Here is a 21,309-nt window from a genome sequence, read left to right as displayed (position 1 = left end):
TAAGATTGTGCCCTCTGGTCCTGGACTCACCCACCAAGGGAAACAGCCTAGCCACATCTACTCTGTCCTTTCCTATCAACATTTTAAATGTCGCTATGAGGTCCTCTCTCATTCTTCTGTACTCCAGTGAGTACAGTCCAAGAGCCGACAAACGCTCATCATACGTAAGCCCTTTCATTCCCGGAATCATGCTCGTAAATCTCCTCTGAACCCTCTCCAACGTCAGCACATCCTTCCTAAGATGTGGGGCCCAAAACTGAGTGAGTGGACAAAAACTTAAGTTTAATGTGGGGAAGTGTGAGGTCACGTACTTTGGTAAGAGGAATCTAAAGCAGACTATTACCCAGAGTCATTGAATGTGTTTAAAGAGTATTTGAAGGTATTTAAAAATACTTTTTTGAAAGATCTGGGAATTGAGGACTATATAGAGCTGATGCAGAAGAGGAAATGAGGCTGGGATGGATTAGCCATGAACTTGTTGAATAAGGGTCCTATCACCAACTTCTGCTCTAATTTTCTGGTGTTCTTATGTGTATCACATACTAGTCATGCTTACATAGTGGGGGTAAGTTTGATGTGCCCCCAGATTCTGCCAAAGCTACTGTGCAGCCGACCACTGTATGGACACCTGCCTGTACCTGACACTCGCTGATGTATCTCCATAAATCAGCAAAATGTCAATCCTTTGGCGAAGTTGTGGAAACCAGCCTCCCCTCCATGGACTCCGTCTACACTTCTTGCTGCCTCAGTAAAGCAGCCAACACAATCAAAGACCCCAACAACCCTGCGGTCCCCTCCCATCAGGCAGAAGATAAAAAAGCCTGAAAGTATGTACCACCAGGCTCAAGGACAGCTTCTTTCCCGCTGTTATAAGACTCTTGAATGGTCCCCTTGTACGATAAGATGGACTCTTGACCTCACAACCTATGTCATTATGGCCTTGCATCTTTTTGTCTGCCTGCACTGCACTTTCTCTGTAACCATAACACTATATTCTGCATTCTGTTATTGTTTTCCCTTGTACTACCTCAATGCACAGATGAGGTGAAATGATCTGAATGGATGGCATCCAAAACAAAGTTTTTCACTGTACCTTGGTACATGTGTCAATAATAAACCAATTTACCAATTTATCATCTATACAATGCAGTAGGCATTTAAAATTCCCTATTTACAATACATTGGCTCCAATCATAATGTGTTGAATATTACAGATAAAATTAATGGGTTTAAGTAAAGAGAAAGTGATTCCCAGGTCTGTAAGCTACAGTTTCAGCTTCTGTATTACAATGTACTAAACATGGATTTAATGCCATTGGGTAAGAAAGTCTTAGCAGCATGCTTTGAGATTTGGCAGACTCTGTCAAGATAAATAATTGAAGGAGAAAGTAATTGTACAGACATGAGAAAAGAATAGGAGACCTGGACAATATGGATTGCTCTTGAGAAGAGCCAGTTCAGACTCAATAGGTCAAGTAGTCCTTCCATATCTGTTATATGCAGGAGCTCATTTAGCATAAATCACCTGAGCTTCTGAAGAACTCTATGGACCAACACGGTGGATGACAAACTTCCCCTTTAAGTATTATCACCAACTAATCTAACTAGGCTAGGGTAACAGTGCACTATAACAGATTATCTTTGAACTCTGTGGTTTAAAGAAACTGCTTTATCTATTAAAGTGACTTCCAGGAACAGATATAATCAAATACTGAGAAACACTGCAAAAGATGCACTGTGGTTAGATGTGGCCTAGTTTCCTTATCAGAACTTATAAAAACCTATAGGATACAGAATTTTAAAAAAATCAAGGGGCTTGCTGATAGACAGATGTATGTCAAAGCTGAAAAAAAATAGATGAATTGCTGTAATGGAAAAATAACGTTCACAGGCTTGACAAAAGTTTTGGATTTCCTTTTTTTTCTTTCAAATATGTTTGATGTCTATGGTGTCTGGGCTGTTCTTGTTTGTTTCTACAGTTTTGGCTGATATTCTAGAATGTCCTAACCATTCGTACTGTTTTGTAGAGCCACAGGCAGCACAAAATGGAAAGTTCTGCACTTCTCCGGTATGCTGGTGGTAAGCAGTAAGACCTGGAAGGTGCCAAGTCTGATCCCTGGTCTGTGTTACACCATCTCAACTGTGGGCACAGCAGGATGGGAGTGCTACACAAGGCGTCAGTCACCACCCCACCCTTCCAACATCCCCTGCTTAAAGAAATTTCTTCTGATCTCATTGCTAAGAGGCAAACCCCTTATCCTTTGTTGTAGAGGCTCCAATGAAAATGGTCTCTCAGTATCTTTGTTGTTAATCCCTCTCAGAACACTATGCTTCTCACTATCATCTCTTGTTCTTTGAAGCTGCAGAGAGGGCAAACCAATCTTCCTCAGCCTTTCCTTGCAAGACAACCCTCTCATCCCAGGAGTCAACCTGATGAATCAACTCCACAACCAGCATACCCGTCCTTGAGCACCGAGACCAAAACTCCACTTCAAATGAGGTCTTATCAAAGCCTTCACAATCTCAAAAAGATTTCCTTACCTTTATACTCCAAAGCCCTTGCAATTAAGTTCACAAACCATTTCCCTTCTGAATTGCACCTGCATATTTACTTTTAACACATAACTCAGCACATCAGGATTCCTCTGAAACAAATATTTGCTGTTTCCTTGCTCTTTTTCTATTCTCCCTTGCCAACTGCATGCACCTACACTTTGCCACATTATACTCCATCCGCTGCCTTCTTGTCTGCACACTGAGTCTGTCTACTCCATTCTCAGACAGTTCATTTTCCCACCAAACTTTATATCATCATCGGACTTGGATGCTCCCCTGTGTAGCCTGGAGGATCTAGTGCACCCACATGGCCATGGTTCGTGGTCACTGCAGCTGAGCCACTGACAGCTCCAGTTGTGGGCCCACTGCTGTAAATGTCAAAAGGTTGAAGCCCAAACTCGGCCACTACTGAACAGATGAAAACTGAAATCACCCTTACAATACCCCTTGCTTGCCAAACTCACATTCTCTAAACTTACTGGAAACTGCACCCTCTGTGAATCACTCTTGCCCTCTCCTTGTCTGCATGAATCGTACTTGCAGACCAAGTGGCTCCACTGCTTCCTCACCAATGATCATCATACCCAGAAGCAAATACTGCAGATGCTAGAACGCTGAAAATAAAATGGAAAGTGCTAGACGGTGAGGCAGCATCCACTGAGAGAGAAGCACAACTAACCTCCGCTCAGTTGAATGTAATTCCTGTTTGTTTTATCTTTACCTGCCAACATTGCACTTCCTTGGGATAAACGTGTGCTGCTCTGGTGCTAGACTAAGTTTGGGGCAGGCACAGGGAGATGGAGCACAGCAACAGTGACTGGCTGTGGATCCAATCAAAACCAGGAGTTGGACCAGGTCACATATCAGGTAAGAGGCTGGCTGGAGGATGGTGGGGTTGGGATATGACTCTTTATTGGAACCGAGGGAGAGTCGCTGGGTCAGAGAGATCAGTCGATGGAGAGTTCAGGGCTTTAAGGGACTGCAGGGTCAGTGTTAGGGAGGGAGCCAACAATGGAGTAGGTGATCAGCACTGTGGGCAGTTGGGCCTGAAGAATAAATGGTAAGTGTGGAACATACCTCGGCGGGCTCCCCTTCAAAGTCAGGCATGGGGTAACCTGCTCTATGCCTGTTTCTGTGCTGTATAACTCTATGACTCTATGACTCCTCTCAGTGGTGCATGGCAATTATGTAATTCAATGTGTACCTGACAGAATAATTGCGTGAGACAAGCTGCACAATTTACACTGGGAAGCATGCAGACGGATTTTCAGTGTGGCGCAAAGCAATCCAGGAATGTTGTTGCATTCTACTTTGTACGAGAGTTTTAGTTCTGTAATTCTGAAACAAGCAGCGCCCCACATTCTTGAAGCTAGACCTGCACCTTATCATCTAAGTGACGAACATAATTTGTAAATAGTGAAGGCCCAGTACTGATTCTTTGGCTCCCATGGAGTAACAGTTCATCAACCTGAAAATGACCCACTTGTTCCTTATTAAGCAATTCTCTATTGACCATGTCAACAAGTTACACCCAACCCTGAGTTCCTATTTTATGTAATAAATGAAAAATGTTTGATTAAATGACTTTTGAAAATCCAGATGTACTGCATCTACGATCCCCCCTTATCCAAAGTAGCATCATCAAAAACTCTGTGGGTTTTATCAAAAATGACTTTTCTTCCTAAAAGTTCATTGGGTCTTCCACATTATTTTCTGACTTTTGTATTCATTGTATTCCGAATTTTTGCCCCCTGTTAGTGACAGGTTTCAATATTTCCAAACACAGATAATGGGATATCTGGTTTACAGTTCCCTATTTTCTATCCCATTTTTCTGAAAGAGCAGTATTCCATTTGCTACTTTACAATTTGCTGGGAGTGTTCCAGAATGTAGAGAATTTGGGAAGATGGTCACTTTGCTTTGGCACTTCTGTAGCTGTCTCTTTTAAAAGCCCAACTCACAGATCGTTAGGACCAACAGAGAGATTGATGGCACAATGGAGATCATTTGGCCAAAAACGAACCTTAAATAAGTCCCAATCCTTGGCTTTTGGTCCACAGCCTATGTTTGAACTGATAAGCACATGCACCTGAACATATTTATGGAGGCTTCCAACATAACTAGCTGGAGTCTGAGCAACCTTCTGTCCTCTGCTGCTTCTTCCGATGCTGGTCCCACCAAAACTGATGATATCATACCAGAACACATGAAGGTTCCCGATGAACCAGTTTAGATGAGCCGGATTTCACTGTGGTGGGAGTGGGGCAGGAATATTGAAGAAAGAGATACTCTACACAACTCTAGGCAATGTTCTTTCGAATGGTTGATTGAAAATCATTTCTCTTGTCAAGTAGCCTTGTATAGGGTGAGAAAGCTCCACCTAAGGATGTGAAGAGAGAACTCATTCAAATGAGTGGTCTGACACACAACAGCAAGTGCTGCTCCTCATTAAAACAAATGGAAATCAACAGTGAGAGCCAGATCTGATATATTGATCACCTACTGAGCAGAAGATATGTGGCCACCAGCAGTTCAGTTAAGTTCTGAGTTCAGTGTGCTCTGTGAGCTTCTGTTTTCTAAAAAGAATGCATCTTGGGAGAAATGTATTGCTCAGCTTTCAGAATGAATGAAGTATAAATCAATCCCTGGGATTGAGGAGATGTATGTGTGTTGAATTTGAACTTGTGTTTGCACTGAGGTTGTCTACTGGAATATTCACTCATGGCTGAGGCTGCCATTAAACTCCAGCCTGGGAACACAAGAGATGAAAGATTCGTATTTCTATATCAACTTCCACATCCTTCTCAAAATGCCCAAAGGACTCTACAGCCAGTGAAGTACTTGAGCTGCAGTCGCCATCGTGAAATGTTGGCAGGAACCAGGGATAGCTCCTCAACTCTTCTTAGCAGTGGTGCCAGATTATCCTTTCCCCCTCTGAGAGTGAATCAGAACCTAAGTCTGATACCTCCTCTTCAAGACAAAGCTTCTAACAGTGCCGCACTTTCAGAGTTCTTCACTGAAATATTAGACTAGGCTCTTGGCTATGGAGGACATAGCAGCCAGATTACTACCAACTAAGCCATACCGCACACGTAGGGAAGCAGTTGTCATGGCAATTCCAGGGAAATTCCATCGTTTCTTGCCACACACAGTGGGAGTTGACACTGCAAAAGAACAGAAATGTATTGCTCAGCTTTCAGAATGAATGAAGTACAAGTCAGTCCCTGGAATTGCTGCCCTCTCTAGGACTGAAGGTCAGGGGACAAGTCTGATGAAGGAGCCAATAATTCTGAAAGATCTAGTGAATTTTGATTCAACCCTAGAAGAAGATTTCTAACTTATTTATTGCAGTTCTGTGTGGAAATAACGTGCTGTGGATGAAGGAAAACCAGACCATACAGCATTGTTAGATTTCCAAAAGGCATTTGTTATGGTGCTGCATCAAACATCGTTGTAAAATAAAATAGTGTAGGGGATAACATATTAGAATGGTAGAAGATTGACTGGCTAACTGGCAACTGAAAGTCAACATAAATGGGTCTCTCTCCGGCTGGCAAGGTGTAGTGAGTGGTGTCCTTCTGGCTGGCAAGGTGTAGTGAGTGGTGTCCTTCTGGCTGGCAAGGTGTAGTGAGTGGTGTCCTTCTGGCTGGCAAGGTGTAGTGAGTGGTGTCCTCAGCTTTTAACAATTTATATAAATGAATGAAGGGAAAAAGGTGTGGTTTTTATATATGCAGGTCCTGGAGGTAATTAGGAAGGTTAACAGAATGTTATTGTTTATTGCGAAGGGAAATTAATACAAAAGGTGTAAGATCATGGCTAATCTGTATATAAAATATTGAGAGGAATAGATAGAGTAGACAGCCAGCACCTCCTTCCCAGGGCACCAATGCTGAAGACGAGAGGGCATGGCTTTAAGGTTATGGGTGGGAGGTTCAGGGGAGATGTCAGGGGGAGGTTTTTCACCCAGAGAGTGGTTGGTGCATGGAATGCACTGCCTGGGGTGGTGGTGGAGGCAGATACATTGGACAGGTTCAAGAGTTTGTTGGATAGGCACATGGAGGAATGTGAGATAGAGGGATATGCGGGAGGAAAGGGTTAGATAGTGTGAGGGTGGTTTGATGGACGGCACAACATGGTGGGCCGAAGGGCCTGTTTTGTGCTGTATGGTTCTATGGTTCTTCAATTGTGTAGAGCAATGGTAAGACCACATAAATTGGTAAATTGGTTTATTATTGTCACATGCACCGAGGTACAGTGAAAAACTTTGTTTTGTGTGCTATCCATACAGATCATTTCATTACAACAGTACATTGAGGTAGTACAAGGGAAAAGCAATAACAGAATGCAGAATAAAGTGTTAGAGTTACAGAGAACGTGCAGTGCAGGCAGACAATAAGGTGCAAGGCCATAACAAGGTAGATTGTGAGGTCAAGAGTCCATCTTATCGTACAAGGGGACCATTCATTAGTCTCATAACAGCGAGATAGGAGCTGTTCTTGATCCTGGAGGTACTTTTCCTGTCTTCAGTCCTGAAGAAGGATCCTGACCCGAAACGTTGACTGCCTGCTTTTCTCCACGGATGCTGCCTGGCCTGCTGAGTTCCTCCAGCATCATGGTGTTTTTCATCAAGATCCTGAGAAGTCTTGACACAGTGAATGTGAAGAGAGCCCTTTTACATGAAAGAATCTAGAACTAGGGGTAACTGCTTAAAAATTAGGGATTGCTGTTTAAGAAACAGATGAAGTGGAATATTTTCTCTCAAAGGACTGTGAGTCTTCGGAACTCTCTTCCTCAAAAGGCAGTGGAAGCAGAGTCTTTTAATGTTTTTAAAGCAGAGGTAGATAGATCCTTGATCAGGAAAGGAGTGAAAGTTTGTCAGCTGGAAGGGAATGTGGAGGTTACATTCAGATTAGCCATGATCTTATTTGATCTTATCAAGGGGCCAATTCACCCATTTCTGCTTCAAATTCATAGGTTTTACCTTTGTATGGCAAATCTGTAAAAAAAAGCACCCAAGATATAATGTATATGATTGCAGTGCAGCAGTTAAATTGCTGGATTAGTAATCCAGTGATTTGAGTTCAAATCCCCTACTATCATGATTGTGAAGCTTAAATTCAGACTAATAATCTGGAATTTTATTGGAAAATTGTCAGTGACAGGAGGCAGAGGGGAGTGGTAGAAGGACAGTCTGTGATCAGTGGTGTAACTCAGGGATCGGTGCCAGGACCCTTGCTGTTTGTGATATATATTAATGACTTGGATGTAAATGTAGGAGGTCTGATCTGTAAATATTTGGATGACACAAAAGTTGGTGGTGTTGTGGATAGTGAGGAAGGTTGTCTAGGGCTACAGCAGGATCTGGATCAGATAGAAAGTTGGGCAGAATGTTGACAGATGGAATTCAAAGGGGTTTTGAGGGGAAAGTTTTTTTTTAACACAGAGAGCTGCTTATATCTGGAACTCACTGCCAGAGGGGGTGGTGGAGTCAGATACAATCATTACATTTAAGAGGCATTTAGACAGATACTTTAATAAGTAAGGCATAGAAAGATACAGACCTAGTGCAGGAAAATGAAATTAGTGTAGATGGCACAAAAGGTTGGCATGGACACGGTCTGAAGGGCCCTTTTCTGGGCTTTATAACTCTATGACAATGGATAGTCCTTTTTAGCCTAAAACATCACTTGCCTTCTCACTAGTTCAGCTTGCTCTTTGGTATTTTTATTCACAACACAGCGGCCTTGTAAATTTAGCAGCTGTGACCTTTGCTGTTTAATTTGATGAGATTCTAGGAAAACCACAAGCTTAAAGACCGAAGGCACAACTTTCCAAGTAAGACAGACATCTCCACTCACTGCATGGTGGAATGGACTGAGATAATCTCCAGGAAAAACGCTCTTAGATTCTACCAGGTGCACTATTCTTTGCTGGCCATGCTTTTATGAGTTAATGATGACACAGTTATTCAGTATAAAATTAGAATTTTTATTTAGAAAAGGTCTCAGAAGAAAACATACATTTTTTTTTGGTCTGGAACTAATCAGCCACAAGTGCAGCCTGCGGCCTACAGGGTGGTGAGAGATTGTAAAGAAAACAGGATGTGGGATGTAACCAGAACTATTAACAATGAACACAGAACATAACTTCAGTATTAAATGTTTAAAAATCCTCTTCACTTCATCCCCATTTATACCGGTTGCAAATATATTTTTCCTTGAAGGAGAACTAGCTTTTATGTCTGTTTTAATTTGGATAGCACAGGTCCTGGCTGCAGCTAGCTCTGTAACATACCTAAGCCAGCTTGCAAAACACTCTTGTCCTGTGATGTAAGTGGTCTATTCACCACAATACCCTTCCATCACAACTTTTATCGAACAAGAATTCACACAGAAGCTAACTGGTTAGATCTGGTAATTTAATAATTCTGTCATGACTTTCTTTTGACAGAAATCTAGTTAGAAAGATCAGGACAATTTTGGGGACAAATATTACAGCACAGAAAGAAAATATTAATTAGCATTTGCTTCTCTAAAGATTTAATCACATCTTGTTTTCTGCTGCCTTTCCCAGTTGAGTAATACTGTGGTACTGAGGCACAGATGAGGTTTGGTCTCAGCCTGCCTTGGATTCATTACTTCAGCTGGGCCAGATGCTATGATTGGTCCGACTGCTCACCACTGAAGAGAGGCAAGGACCATTCGGGTCCCCACAGCTGATGCGTGGTCAATGACCCTATGCTTGGAGGTTTGCTTGTGTTGATGCTAGGTGATCCCATCTGTGGTACTGCCTTATGGCAAAACAGTCAGCCAGCACTCCCAGGATGAACACAGGCGGAATTCCACTTGTGAACACCCACCACTCAACGATTCAGCAAAGAAGTTACTTTTAGAAACTGTGCCTGTTTTAAGACAAATACTGTAAAAATTTATGTAATGGCTTACAGTTATCACGTAGTAAATAACTGGTTAGTGACAATATTTGTCTTTAGCACATATGGCAGACATTTTGTACACAGCAAGATCTCAAGAACACCAAACAACAGAACATGAACATAAGAAGGAACAAGCCAAACAGACTTTTGAGCATGCATTCCATTGTGCAATTATTGGCAGGTTATAGTGTGGGTGGAGGGAGTACGGTTCCCCTGGCTGAAAGTCTAGAACCAGAGGTCATAGTTTCAAAATAAGTGGTTGACTATTCGGGACTGAGATGAGGAGAAATTTCTTCATGCAGAGGGTGGTGAACCTTTGAAATTCTCTCACCCAAAGAGCTGTGGAAGCCCAGTCATAGAGTCATCGAATGGCACAACACACAAACAAGCCCTTCTGCCCAACTTGTCCATGCCGATGTTTTTGCTCATCTGGATATTTAAGGGAATCAGCGGACTGGGAATAGTATGGGAAAATGGAACTGAAGTAGAAGATCTTTCCTTGTCATTAGTGGATTTATTGGGCTTTCTCCTCACATTTTCGATGTTTACCCAATGCCTAAAATGCCTGTTTATCTCTCAACACTGATGAAGGCTACATAAAATACTGTAACTCTTTTAGATTGCTCATCCTCCTCCTGGGCCAGGGACATTTCTCACGTGTGATGTTCCAAACACAAAATACTGTTTGTCACTGAGACAAAGCTTATCAAAGATGGATATTTGCAAGCTGCTCAGGAGGCAATGAAAAATGTCTTGAATGGAAATACTGCAATGTGAGGCATGCTGGAACCAAAAGAATTAAAGCCATTAGAAAGGACTGAATTATATGTTCGTCTCCCTCAAAGACTGCAGGCTTCAATTAAGTGCCCGCTACCACATTTTTCAAGGCCAATTAGTAAATGGTAATAGATGATTCTAAATGGATTTGAGATGCAGATCAAGCTGTTGATCTAAGTAAATGTTGGAGTAGGCTCAAGATGTTTCTACTGAAGTGCTCATGTAATTGTTTTGAATATATTCTTGAAGGGACAGCGAGGACCATTTAACATCTCGAACATTCATATGTGTGTGTATATATATATATATATATATATATATAAAATTATATATAAATATTAAGCAACTATAGGAAGCAACAAATCTGGACAAACCATTCTTTCTCAGGCTGCCATGAGACTTCATTCTGATTTATAACAAGTGATAGTAACTGTGGATAGCCACGCTTTATCACTCAGATGTTAATTGTAATATTCAGCATCATCACCTCCAGAGTCCCTTTTATCTCACACAATACCCTAACTTGGACTTAGATCTGAGTGGGTCTAAATTCTTGAATTCCCAACCCAATATCTCTGTGAAAGCACCTTCACCACAAGGACTGCTGTGGTTCAAAACACCGCCCACAAACACCCTTTCAAGGCCAATTAATAAAGGGTAATAAATGATTCTAAATGGATCTGAGATGCAGATCAAGCTGTTGATCTAAACGAATGTTCGAGATGTTAAATGGTCCTCGCTGTTCCTGCAAGAATATATTCAGAACAATTACACGAGCACTTCAGTGAAAACATCTCGAGCCCATTCCAACATTCATGTAGATCAACAGCTTGATCTGCATCTCAAATCCATTTAGAATTGTTTATTACCACTTACTAATTGGCCTTGAAAACTGTGGTAGTGGGCACTTGAAGCCTGCAGTCTTTGAGGGAGATGCTTGCTAAACTGTGCTCAGACAGGTCCCCCTGACTTTTCCAACCCTCCTAGCCTTGTAAAATGTTTAAACATATTCAACCATTTATTGTCATAATATACGGGCTAATCAACTGCTGCCCTCTCCTCAGTGCTGCTCCACACTGATACAGAGAGCCTTACGTGCTTCTCTTCCTCAGGCCTCAGTGTGAATGGTGGGGGATGTCTTACCTTTTGACATGAAATCATTACGCCTTGCTGCAAAAGCATTCTCCTTGAGCAGCCCAGCAATATCGCTGTTTCCCCGCCAGCAGGCAAACTCCCAGTGAAATGGTGCCCGGTGAGTGGCGCAGTGGCGCAACGAATAGTGCTGCTGCCTCACAGCCCCAACGATCCAGGTCTGATCCTGAGCTCCAGTGTTGGCACGTTCTCCCCGTTACCATGTGGGTTCCCCTTAAGTGCTCCAGTTCCCTCCCACGTCCCTCCCATGTAAACTTATAGGCCTGTTTCCATGCTTAGCTCTATGACTCAGTGACTAGGATCTTGCCTAGTGGTCAAAGGACGTTAGCGACAGAAGGAAGCTGTTCAGCTCCCTGAGGCCCTGCACATTCATTACATTAGCGTGACCTCATAAACGGAGGCAGAACCATCCCATCTTCTGTGAGGCAGGAGTAGGGATCCCATTTCTGTCACACCTCAACCGAGTAGGAAATCCTCTGATTTGCACTGGAAGTCCTCTGCTGCCTCATAATAACAGGCTGTTTGACCATGGACTGTGTCACAGCTAAGTCCTTAATTGCCTTCCAAAGTGCGCAGATTGTGCCCCTGGCTGGGGTTGTTTCACGCCACAGATTGGGATAGAATCCAGGACATTGATGCTATAGAACTTGCAGGAGGTCAGTGGGTCTTCTGCAGTGCCACAAACCTCAGGTTATATCAACTTTTGGAAGCAAATTTCTTTGAAACTCATAAGCACTTAATGTGGTCAGATACAGAATGCATGTCAGAAGGCGGGTGGGGGGGAGCAGTGTTACTCATGCAAAAGCCACAGAAAGGACCACAAATTATAACAGGCAGTGGGCCCAAATTCCTGGAATTGGGATTATCCAGAAACTTTCCTTCCTGTAAATTTCTCGGAAGAGTCGTGCCTGAAATAATCAGCACCAATTTCTGTCCAAGTATTGAGATTAACCCTAGAGTGTTAACTAATCCTTCGAAACTTCTGGTAGTTGCTGAATATATTTTTTGTTTCAATGCATTTCATGGACAAAGTAGTCAGGGGATGGAGCCCAATATAAATCAATGGTCCTAATAGAGGCAATCCACTTCAACATTCTTGTTATCCTTGAGCAATCCAATGAAGATCCCTTTATTCTTGACCAAGACTCTGTCTGAATTGTCCGTGATCCACAGTTTCTCCTTGCATGCTGATTCATTACAAAAGTGTGTGCAACTCTGTGCTGGCACCTCGGGGCTGGGTTGAGCCTCGTGACAAAGGGTCTTCAACCTGAAACATAACTGTATTTCCCTTTCCACAGCTGCCTGACCTGCTGAGTGTTTCTAGTGCTTTCTGTTTTTTACTTCTGGTTCACTGCCCCTTGGCACAACCCATGCCTTTGATCTGGCCTGTCGTAAATATGATGCAAGAGGAACAGGGAGCCATTTTGTCTCCCAGGTTGAGCCATGTGTCCTAACTACCGAGATGGACTGTTTGGCTTTCTTTTTCCTCTTCCCTCTCTCCTCATCTCTCTCCCTTGTACTGGAGGTGCTGTCTCTTGCTGAGGTCCTAATTTGGTTGCTGCCCAACCCCTTGATAATATTTAGCCACACGAGGTTCGATTTCTACTGTCATGGCTTGAGCTTGTAGGCTGATAATGTCTTCAAAATGGGATCAATGAGCTTCTTTCCCAGACTATCTACCATTTCCCAACCTCCCCATCCTGCTCCCACCCTCAGCATGAGGACCCAGGCTGCAGAATGAAAAAAAACCTATGCTAGGTGTCCACAGCATCTTCCTGTTCAGATGTAAGGCCTCTATTAATGTGGAATTTGGGTTCCAGGAGCTTAAAAAGGACCTGATCGTCACTCTCCATTGGAGCCTGTCTCATGCTTGCTGCCTTGTTCCTTCTTCTGAAAGATCTAGCCAAAGTTAAGTGTTGAATTATTTCTCAAGCCTGCCCCTGCTCCTTCAGGCATACAGAAATGACCTAGGCCACAGCCCCAACTACCAGTCACATCTAACTTTGGGGCTCCTTCTGTTTCGTCCCTCCACTCACCCACAACCCCTTGAGTTTCTGGTGGCCTCTGCTGGCAGGACACGTGCACCAGCCGAGAACCAACTGTGTCTCATGAGTGAGGTCTGGTCCAGAGGCAGGCTATTGGACTGTGGAGGGAACCGCAGATGAGAGGCTGTGTTCAGCACAGTAACAGGGAAAGCTGTGATATGTGAGGCTGTGATACAACAAACTGTGAACACATTTATCACCTCAACATCTTTCAACAGCATACACGGGAACACAGACTTTGGCAGGATAGACAAATACAAAACAAAATCATCAGAATCTTTGCATGAAGAAGATGCCCATTTAGGCAGGGAAGCTCACAAACTTTTACCACAGCAATATGGTCAAAACAAAACCCAGAATAGCAACTTATCTCCCATCAAAGTTGGGATTCTTCTTCGATAAGCCATTAATGATGAAGAATTTGACACCATCCTTCCCTTGACTACTCTGACATGCCTTGTGAGCGCTGATAGGAAGCAGCTGAGCCCTCCTGATAACATTCCAAACTGGGTCCAGTTTGACATTGACTAGCAGGACTCCACAGACATAGGGGGAAGTGAGGAGAGCCACAGTGCAGTGCCTCATTGCTTTAATGAGCTGTCACTCTGGCTCAATCCAGACACAGAATTAATTGCTTCTGTAACAGGCCGTATCACCACAACAACTTGCATTGCTACAACACCTGTAATGTGGTAAAACATCCCACAAGCATCGTCATCTGACAAGCAGTGGATGCAAGCCGTGTGTAGGGATGTTTGGATCTAATTCTTGTCAAAGAGGCAGATTTAAGGAGTGTCTCAAAGGAGAAAAGGGAAGTTGAGGCACATTTCTCTGGGAAAAATCCTAGGCATGACCCCCTGGCCTGTGCTATTTGTTGGGTCAGTTGTTGGAGTAGATTTGGTGTGCATTCAGTTTCAGGATGGGCCAGTGTTGAGGTAGCCCCATTGGAAAATGTGCCATACTTACAGGGTGCTGGTTATGATGTTCTCCTCCTATGCCTGGGCACTGTGCCACCAAACACAGAGCACCACCCATTGAAGAAATGTTTGTCAATTCCTCACATCCCCCCAGTGTGAGACACAATGGAAGATGTTTCACACTTTCAGGAGGCCCCAAGATGCTTCATAGCTAATGGATTACGTTGGAAAGGTAATATCCTGATCTATAGTGGCAAACAAAACAGGTGCAAAAACCAGGCTAACAATTCAGTGCATTGCTGTGTGACCCCTACATATGGGCGCACCATGTTTCAAGTGAAACATTAAACCCCAGTCAGTCCTATTGAGGCGGATTAGTTATTTATCTCAAAGCTACTTTTGTTTGTAGTTGGGGTCACAAAAGACTGCAGATGGTGCAGCACACAAAGCAGGGGGATGATAGGCAGATGATGGAGGTGGACAGTAGTGGGAATAGTGCCAGAAGCTGGGAGGTGGTAGGTAGAAGTGACAAAGGGCTGAAGATGGTGCGGTTGTAGTTGGGGTGCTGTGCTTCCTACACAACAACAGTGACTATACTTCAGAATCCCTCCACTGGCTTTGGAATGTCTTCAGATCCTAAACATTCAATGTTGTTCAAGCTACTTGCCTTCAATAGGAGCCACTCCTGTCCTGTGCAGCCACACCATTCGGACACTGGTAAAGACCTCTCATAGGTTGATTCATCAATCCTCATGACAGAGTGAGGCTCCTTGCCACTGACAATATTGGCCAACCCAGTGAATGTGAACAACGTGCAGCTTTAACCTCCTTGCAATCAGTAAACATGGCACAGGGCTCCTGCTGATGACAAGGCACAGAGATTGGGTCTGCAACATTTTTGGTCACTTTAGAGCATATTAGACGGTGTATGGCCATAACTAAACCCTAACTACCTCTGTAATCTCCTTCAGCTCTGCATCCCTTTAAGATCACTTTTGTTCCTCCTGTTCTGGCCTCTTGTGCAGAATCCATTTTCAAAGTCCCACCACTGGCGCCCATATGTTCCAGTGTTTAGGCCTAGACTGCTAGAAATCTTCCCTTAGGCCTTTCTGCATCTTCACCTTCTGTCCATTAAGATGTCCCTTGGAACCAACCTCTTTGACCAAGCTTTTGGTCACCTTGGATTGGTGTTAACATTGGCATATTTTATTATGCTTAAGATGTTATATGAGTGCAAGTTATATAAGTTTCCCTAATAATAATATTTGATTAATAATCATTTCTTTAAGCTAGAGCTGTAGTTGCCTGAAGTTGTGGTTGTTGCTACAAAGGGGATAACTTGCTCTGGCCCTCTTACCCAGAAATTAGAGTCAAGGTATGGCTGGTTTGCTGAATGGGAGCTAATGACACCAAACTAGAAGTCTCCAAAAACAAAATCACAAAATTGTGCTGCCCTTGCTTTAAAGATTGTTATCATGGCCATCTTGCTTTAAGAATGCCTAACCCATCCTGTACATTTTGCAGAGGGCAACTACTACCTCATTTGTACATGGCCATATGGAAATGCACAAATGATTAGTACAGGGAATGTTCATGAGATGAGGGAAAACAGAGTGGTGGAGGTCACAGTAAATGGGAGGGGGAGGGAAGGAAATTGGTGATGGGGAGGTGGTTAATAGTGCACAGTCTCCCTGTAGAAGGCCCTACCCCCACCCTGCATGCCCAGCTGATGAAATGGGTGATCTGATCCCTTCCCAGACCAGCACAGCAGTTGGGGAGGGGTCCATGAGCTACCAACAGCAATTCACAGAACCCCCACCTTTACACAGGCTAACTGACAATTAAAAATTTCACTGGGTGCCTTCTTACAGGTAAGACACTTTTCCAGGGTGGGGTGGATGGACACTTAAAATGCAATGTTTGCAGTTTTCTGTGTGACGTACTCCTTGATTTATTCCAAGTTATTTATTAAGATTGTTGATAGGGACATGTTGATCCAAATCCGGTTGTTAGGTAATTAAGATGGTTGATTAAGATAACACCTTCACTTGCAGGAAAAAGGTTGGAGAGTCAGAGTGAGTTAGAATCAGTCATCATCATACAGCAGAGAAATGGGCCCTTCGACCCATCGTGTCTGTGCAGGCCATCGACCGTGACAGGAAGTTCTTGGCCCCATTTCCTGCCAGGAGAGACTTCAACAGGAAATGGACAGAAACAAACAGACAAAAAAATGCATTTTATGCAAAATTAACACATAAAAATAATGGGCGCTAATGGGTCCTATTTCTAGGCAACTGACTTTAACCATCCTTCCGCACTAACCTGCTGCTAACATATGAGGCAGGATCAGAAGCAAAGAAACCAAGAAAATATGAAGGAGGTTCTTAGAACTGAGTCTACTGCAATCACAAGCTGAACAAAAAGAATTATACACTCTACATCAATTTGTTAGATCCAATTACAGTCAAATTATCTTTTAATAATGAATTTTGGTGTCTCTGTCTTTATTTTGCTGCTCATCACACCCTTACTTAGGTTAAGAAGCCATAGGAAATATTAAGTGAACCACTCATTATACAGAGGCCAATTGCAAGAAAATAAAACTATCTGTGGAAACTAATTAGAATAGCCAATCAAAAGCAGGTAGAATAGCCCAGCAACAGAAACCTGATTGTACTTCACTACGTTCCAACTTAGTCACAGTCAAAGGTGAGATTTTGAGATTCAGTAAGTAAAGCTCTCCCCATTTTACAAAAGTACCACAAGTCACAGTTTACTGCCTAAACAAATAATCATGCATATACCCAGTACCAATGGATGTTGCATCATCATCAGCCCATAAACTATTGGCTTTCTGGGGTTTTATATGGGGAAAGTGCAACACTGGAATATTGGCAGCTCTGGCTGTTTTATGCGAGCAGTGTGACGGTTAGACCACACTTAGAGTACTGTGTCCAGTTCTGGTCGCCTCATTATAGGAAGGATGTGGAAGTGTTGGAAAGGGTGCAGAGGAGATTTACCGGGATGCTGCCTGGTTTGGAGAGTATGCATTATGAGGAGAGACTAAGGGAGCTAGGGCTTTAGTCTTTGGAGAGAAGGAGGATGAGGGCAGACATGATAGAGGTGTACAAAATATTAAGAGGAATAGATAGAGTAGACAGCCAGCGTCTCTTTCCCAGGGCACCAATGCTCAATACAAGATGCCATGGCTTTAAGCTAATGGGTGGGAAGTTCAAGTGAGTTATCAGAGGGAAGTTTTTTACCCAGAGAGTGGTTGGGGCATGGAATGCGCTGCCTGGGGCGGTGGTGGAGGCAGGTACATTGGTCAAATTTAAGAGATTACTAGATAAGCATATGGAGGAATTTAAGATAGAGGGATATGTGGGAGGAAGGGGTTAGATAGTCTTAGATGAGGTTTAAAGGTCGGCACAACATTGTGGGCCGAAGGGCCTGTATTGTGCTGTACTGTTCTATGATTCTATGATAAGGGGAGCCAGGGCTGGTCCATGAGAATAGGTACTTTGGGCTATAATTTGGAAATAATTTGAGACAGGGATATGGGGAATTCATGAAGACACAAGAGACTGCAGATGCAGGAATCTGGAGCAACACACAAAACACTGGAGGAACTCAGGGGGTCAGGCAGCACCTGTGGAGGGAAGTGGACAATTGACGTTTCGGGTCGAGACCCTTCATCTGAACTGAAAGAAAGAGGGGAGATAGCCAGTATAAAGAGCTGGAGGGAAGGGAATGGAGCAAGAGCTGGCAGGTGATGGGTGGATCCAGGTGAGGGGGAGTGATAGGCAGATGAGAGAGGTGGGAGAGTGGGAATGGTGTCAGAAGCTGGGAGGTGATAAGTGGAAGTGACAAAGGGCTGAAGATGGGATCTGATAGGAGAGGACGGTGGAGCGTGGAATAAAAGGGAGGGAGGTGGGGAGGGGAACCAGTGGGAGGAGTGTGTGGTCATGGGCAGACGGAGAGGGTGAGGGAGGGGAAAGAGATAGGGTGACGGGGCCCAGGGTGATCAGGAGGAGAGAGGAAAAGGAAAGGGAAAAGGGATAGTGGGTCACTGGAAATTTGGGAATTCGATGTTCATGCCACAAGGTTGGAGACTGCCCAGATGGAATATGAGGCGCTGTTCCTCTAATTTGTATTCGGCCTCAACTTGGCAGTGGAGGAGGCCGAGGACAGACATGTCGGTGTGGGAGTGGGAAGTAGAATTAAAACGGCTGGTCACCGGGTGATCCTGGCCAGCACGGTGGATGGAGCGAAGATTCTCAGTGAAGAATTCATGCACTCTTCTCGCTGCTGTCATTGACCAGGAGGTACAGAAGCCCGAAGTCCCACACTGCCAGGGTTCAGGAATAGCTACTCTCCTACAAACCATCAGGTTCTTGAACTGACCTGCACAACCCTAACCCTACCTAAGCAACAGAACACTACGGACCACCTCTTGTACTCCCATGGACTAGTTTTCGATTGTGTCTTTTGCACTAAGGTCCTATTTTTTTCACTGTATGGTATAATTTTATAATTTATATTCTGTGTGTTACCTGCACCTACGTGCCTGTGAGGTCTGGGATATTGGCAGCTTGAGCTGTCCTACAGGATTGTGTGAGATTGGGAAATAGAGTGTTATGGCTGTTCTCTGGGAATAATGTGAGGCTGGCATATGGGGAGCAAGAGCAGCTGTATGGGAATAGTGTGATAAAGGGAGTTTGGGTTGTTCAACTGCAAAACTGTGAAGCTGGGTTAGGTGTAGCCAGGGCTGTTCCATGTGAGTCTGAGCTATGGCAGTTCTACCAGGAGTGTGTGAGACTGAGACAAGAGAGGTTAGGCTTCCAATCCCCAAAGGCCTTGTGTTTGCAGTTAGTTATCCGAGTAACTCTCATCAAACCAGAACCAGTTTGTTCTGGTAAAGAAGCCAAGGGTCTGTTTACCAGTGCAGATTATGCCAGACTTTAGGGCAGCCCACAAATGCATAACCAAATGCCACTGTAAAAGAGTACAATAACTGTAAGGCTACTGTACCCATCCGCCTTCCCAAGCTGAAAACCTAATTCACCTCCAATCTTTCCTGGTACCTTACAGTCTTGGAACCTAAGGATCACCTTTGTGAGTCTTCAGCTGAATGCCCCCATTGTGTCTCAGTGATCAGAACTTGGAACAGTACTCGAGAAGAAATCCGACCAGAGTTGTGTATGGTTTGGTCATGACTTCTTCTGACTTGTATTCCACATTTGGGATTCCTTCTCTTGGAAAGTGAATGGGTGTAGATTAACGAGGGGGGGAGGGGGAGTAGGAAAGGGCACCAGAAACAAGAGCTTGATTAGGGAGTCAAACTGAATCCACGCCCAAAAATGGGGGTGGTGGTGAGGCTTTGGAAACGGTGTGGTGGGGAGGGAGAGGGGGAGGAAGGAACAAAAGAAGAGGGAAGAAAGGATGGTAGGGAGGGAGGGAGGGAGGGAGGGGAGGGAGGGAGGAATAGAGGAGGGAAGGAAGGGAGGACAGAAGGAAGGAAGGTTAATGGTTTTGGATTTTTCTAGTGCCATAAATCGGTGAAGCAGGTTTGAAGTGGAGCCACTGTTGGTACATATACAAAAGACAACAGCCAACTAGTGTACAGTGAATTCCCAAAAGTTTCACCACTGCTGTGGGAAGAAATTATCCTGAGATTCGTTCTTCTGTTTCGGACTCCAGCCAAGGGAATCAACCTCTCCGCACCCAGTCTCGCCAACCACTTCAGAATTTTACCTTTCAGTGGGATGAATTATTTATGGTACCAGGCTTGGCCAGTGGGCAGCACTTCTGCGGACTCTGAGCCTTCATCCAGAGACCTGGGCACACTGCCAAACTCAGGGTGGGAGACACTGGGGTGACCCTCTCCTGTGACATTGAACTGAGTGCTGAGCTTTTGAAAGTCTTTTCACAAGGACGAGCTCCTTTCTTTACACACACACAATATGACTGTCGGAGACATGGTGCCGAGGACAAAGAAAATATTTATTTATATTTAAAACAGCTGCCAGAATTTTGTGTCAAACTTACATTAAAAATGTTTAATAAGCTTCAGAAGCATCAGGTGACATGAAGCCCTGTGCTGGGGAGGAGGTTCCTTTTCAGTATCGGGCTTGACCCTCTGCTGAATGACTGCAGCAGTATGTGTGCAGACCAAGGACACTCCCTTTCTGGGAACATATGGTCCTTCAGTTTCTGGGAAAAATAAGTTGTGATGCAACAACACAGTGGTTGACCTTCCTAATTCTGTCTGACCCCAGGCTTTTTTATAACACTTCCAAAGGAGAAAACAGACTTGACCCTAATTGCCAAGTGTTGCGAGATCCAGACATGTTAAATAAAGACCTTTGTAATAGTGCAGACCCGGGGAGGAAACTGCCAATGGTAGAGCTCTAAGGAACTGTAGTAAGTTAGAAAGGAAACTTCTACTATTAATGAGCCTTGGATAATTACTGCAACATTCCCCTCTACATCATGTTAATGGTGACCTGGAGCTCAAACCAGTAGCAAGTGTGGTGCAGAGAAATTGAAAGGGATGCCTGGGGATTCGAGGTGAATGATGAGGTACAACTGGTGCCTGGGGCAGGGAGGAGAGCCTGGTCTGCATGCTCGTTGTATGTGGAGAGGGGATGAAAGGACCTTGTAGAATGGGAGGTTGAAGATATCCCAGGAAAGTTGAGGAATGAGGCTGAGGAGGATAAATTTATTGCAACACACAAAATTCTGGAGGAACTCAACGGGTCAGGCAGTATCTATGGAGGGAAATGGACAGTCAACATTTTCGGTCGAGACCCTTCATCAGGACTGGAGAGAGGAGAGATAGCCAGAAAAAAAGGTGAGTGGAGGGGGAGGAGCACGAGCTGGCGGGTGATAGGTGAATCCAGGTGAGAGGGGGAAGATAGGTAGGTGG

Source organism: Pristis pectinata, chromosome 33, assembly GCF_009764475.1.
Source record: "Pristis pectinata isolate sPriPec2 chromosome 33, sPriPec2.1.pri, whole genome shotgun sequence".
NCBI classification, from domain to species: domain Eukaryota; kingdom Metazoa; phylum Chordata; class Chondrichthyes; order Rhinopristiformes; family Pristidae; genus Pristis; species Pristis pectinata.
This window is presented reverse-complemented; position numbering follows the sequence as displayed.